This window comes from Sinocyclocheilus rhinocerous, unplaced genomic scaffold, assembly GCF_001515625.1.
Source record: "Sinocyclocheilus rhinocerous isolate Xijiao unplaced genomic scaffold, SAMN03320098_v1.1 scaffold5255, whole genome shotgun sequence".
NCBI lineage: Eukaryota > Metazoa > Chordata > Actinopteri > Cypriniformes > Cyprinidae > Sinocyclocheilus > Sinocyclocheilus rhinocerous.
The window spans coordinates 7,848-11,692 of record NW_015649278.1 but is presented as its reverse complement, the minus strand read 5'-3'; the positions used below and the strand labels follow the sequence as shown (position 1 = coordinate 11,692).

The 3,845-nt window shown below is 37.3% G+C and overlaps 1 pseudogene; it reads left to right on the top strand.

The window, feature by feature from the left end:
• Positions 1-3,845, top strand: part of LOC107710490 (uncharacterized) — a 14,652-nt pseudogene that overhangs the window by 7,196 nt on the left and 3,611 nt on the right.

Genomic DNA, 3,845 nt, shown 5'->3' with positions numbered 1-3,845 from the left:
GGGCATAGAGGAGAAACAATAATGTACATTATGTGGAAAATAATGTGTTTTTTTAACCTTAAACCGCATAAACACATTTCATTACACCAAATACACTAAATAATGTTCTTTTTAGCAACATCATATGACCCCTTTAAGTCTTTCTTTAAAACTCCTATCAGGACCATCATACATCTCATAGTCCACCCCCAGTCTGCCTCTGAATATCCGGCCTTCAACATCACACACAACTCTTGCTGGGATCTCCACTGATCAGTGCTATGAGAGTGTTGTTATAATACCACAGCATCATATCATTTGGTTCTTTGGTAACATCAGTAAGTAGATTAACATTATCTACCTCCTTCACTGACTTTGACTCCACTGCACCTGTATAACCAAACACACCTGTATTTGGTGTGTTAACTTACATGTAATCAGTTACTACCCAGCTCTGTAAATCCAAAACAGCAACCTTCAACTAACCTGACAAATCTGTTATTTGTAATTTGTTAATCATAAAAGATACTGGGCTGCCTTTGCTGAATACCTCCTTCTACAACAAACTTCATGACCTAATTTTTACTGAGCTGCTCCCATTGAGTTTTCATAGCATTTCAAAATTATAGTCCAAAAACGCTTTAAAAAAATTGGTGCTCAGTGTCAAAAGCCTTAAAGAAAAATAAAAAATAAAGCCTCATCCTTAATAATCAATAAGGTCAAAATGAGCCTAATTTTATTAAAAATATGCCTGATTCTCCTGGATAAACCACCCAATATTCAAATAATGAAAAAAAGAATTGTGCTTAGATGCATTTTGTCAACTCCACCTTTGTGTTGACCAAATGTAGGCACATTCTACATTCAGAATCACATACAAGCAGTCTACTCTAACTAGTTCTGTCATAGAAAGATATGGTAAAAACAGTAACAGTCTGATAGTACAGCTCTGAATTCAGCCTCTTCCTTTGGCATTGGCTGCTGTATATCTTAGGAACCACTAGATGGCACCGATAAATTAATACAAGAACAGACAACTCACAGCGAGAACCTTTGGCATAAATACACTGATATAATGAGAACTGAGCTAGTAAAAGGTGAGGAACATAGGCGTACTGTGGCAAACTAGGCCATAATCAGAAACCAAGGCGGCAAAGGAAACAGGAACTGAACGCAGGAAATATATAACATATAAATAATGAGTCCAAAGAACAGAAAAAAAGTGACCTTTATTGTGTACCACCACCAACATCACTAGTGCATTCAGCATGGAGAATTTAATGCATTTGAATTAGTGTAGATAATCATATTTACCCAAAAACATAACTGAATAATCCCCTGTATGACACTCACAGCAAGAACATCCCTGGTCTCACACACTCTCAGAAAAAAAGGCACAAAAGCTGTCATTGGCTTAGTAAAAGGTGAGGAACATAGGCGTACTGTGGCAAACTAGGCCATAATCAGAAACCAAGGCGGCAAAGGAAACAGGAACTGAACGCAGGAAATATATAACATATAAATAATGAGTCCAAAGAACAGAAAAAAAAGTTACCTTTATTGTGTACCACCACCAACATCACTAGTGCATTCAGCATGGAGAATTTAATGCATTTGAATTAGTGTGGATAATCATATTTACCCAAAAACAAAAACATAACTGAATAATCCCCTGTATGACACTCACAGCAAGAACATCCCTGGTCTCACACACTCTCAGAAAAAAAGGCACAAAAGCTGTCATTGGCTTGGTATCTTTTCAAAAGTTACACCTTTGTACCTTTCAGGTACTAACATGTACCTACTGTAAATAAGGTACCAATACAGACCCTTTAGGTGCAAAAGTTTACCTTTCAAAAGGTACCACCCCTGTGACAGCTTTTGTACCTTTTTTTCTGAGAGTGTGTGAGACCAGGGATGTTCTTGCTGTGACAGCCTCAGCCTCAGATATCATGCCCACACTGCATTCACTTTGTGCTTAGGCAAAGGTCTGAGTATACAAAACTAGCCGTGAGGTGACTTGTGTTGCCCTCTGAGCCACTTTAGCTATATATTTTAGCTCACTATGAATACAATTTTTATTTATTTGTTTGTTTTTGCCATGCATTTGAGAAATGACAAAAATGTGCTTTTATTGCACACTGTCTGTGAACTTACATTGTATTAATAAATTAAATGTTGCTGTATAAACTAATGAAATGTATGTTGTTTAAATGAATCTTTAACTATTTTACAGAAATGTATATCATACACTCAAGATCTACACAGCGCCTCGGAGCAGAGTATAACATTAATGTGTTTTTACTGAAATGATGGACGAGGATCTGATTCGGTGGAGGTTTGGAACTGAAAACACTTTAATAGCTCAAATCAATGTAATGGCCGATTTATTGCACACTGTCTGTGAACTTACATTGTATTAATAAATTAAATGTTGCTGTATAAACTAATGAAATGTATGTTGTTTAAATGAATCTTTAACTATTTTACAGAAATGTATATCATACACTCAAGATCTACACAGCGCCTCGGAGCAGAGTATAACATTAATGTGTTCCACTTGAATGTGTGGCTCTTCAGAAGCTCAGTTTCAGTTTTTTTAAACCTGCTGTGGTTTAGAAGCATGTGGCTTGCGGGATCGGTTGATGGTAGCAAGAGAACAGCGTTTCAAAACCTTCACTAGCCTCCACCCTGAACTGTGACAAGTGTCACAGGCTGGTGCAGGCAAAGGAGACATTTCAGTTGCGGATAAAAAAAAACACACAACACAAACCAATCTACACACTAATGATAACGGACCAAGAACTGAACGAAACGTGGTATTAATACACAGGAACTAATCTTTAAGCAGGTGAACAGAAAAGAAACCAGATCAGAAACCATGGAGACAAATGACAAGGGGACTAATAAATTGAATGAACTGAACTCACAGACCACAGACAAGAGTGAGAAAGGTCAAATAAATAATTGAAAGTGATGTAGCACTTAAAAGGTACAACTTGTGTTAAAGGATAAAATAAGAACAGTGTAACACTTAATAGAAGGTAGATGAGCATGTTCAAACAACACGTGCATGAGTAGTGCATTTGATGGGTGGTGATCAAATCTTGTGGGGAAGAATTCACACGCAACACTATTAATATCTCACAGTCTAAGACTCTCATGTTGCTTTACCAGCTTTCACATATTTCAAGCACTATTATTTGACAATGGTTCACCTGTTTATTTTGCTCTGCTTGTGGCATCTGTTTGGTAAGTTATGATCGTGTTTTTAATGTAAACCATTCACTCACCATTTAAGTTGTTTTGCTTACAATTCAATTTTCTAAAAGAGAATTCAGAGGGGTATGTGAATGGGTGGTTTCATGCTTCCCACTAGTTTACACAGCACTCTTGAAAACAATCTGCTCTGCAGGATCAATATTAAATGGCTGTGTTCATTTAGGTTGTGCTTGGCTTGGCTTGGCATGTTTGGCGTCCCATAACCAGGCACTAAAGGGGCCGAATGAGGGACTGTATTAATATGAATAGTCTTCTGCTGTTCTGTTTGATCTTAATTTCTCATTTTGAACCAGCTATTTTATGTAAACACAGTTATTAACCCTTAAACTGTGACAAACTCTGTTTTCTAGGTGTTGATGCGGATGGAATGCAATTAGTGTCCATGCTGGAGGGAGATTCAGTCACTCTAAACACAGGTTTTACTGAAATGATGGACGAGGATCTGATTCGGTGGAGGTTTGGATCTGAAAACACTTTAATAGCTCAAATCAATGTAATGGCCGGCAGCATCACTGTATTTGATGATGTTCTTGATGGGAGATTCAGAAACAGACTGAAGGTGGATCATCAAACTGGATCTCTGA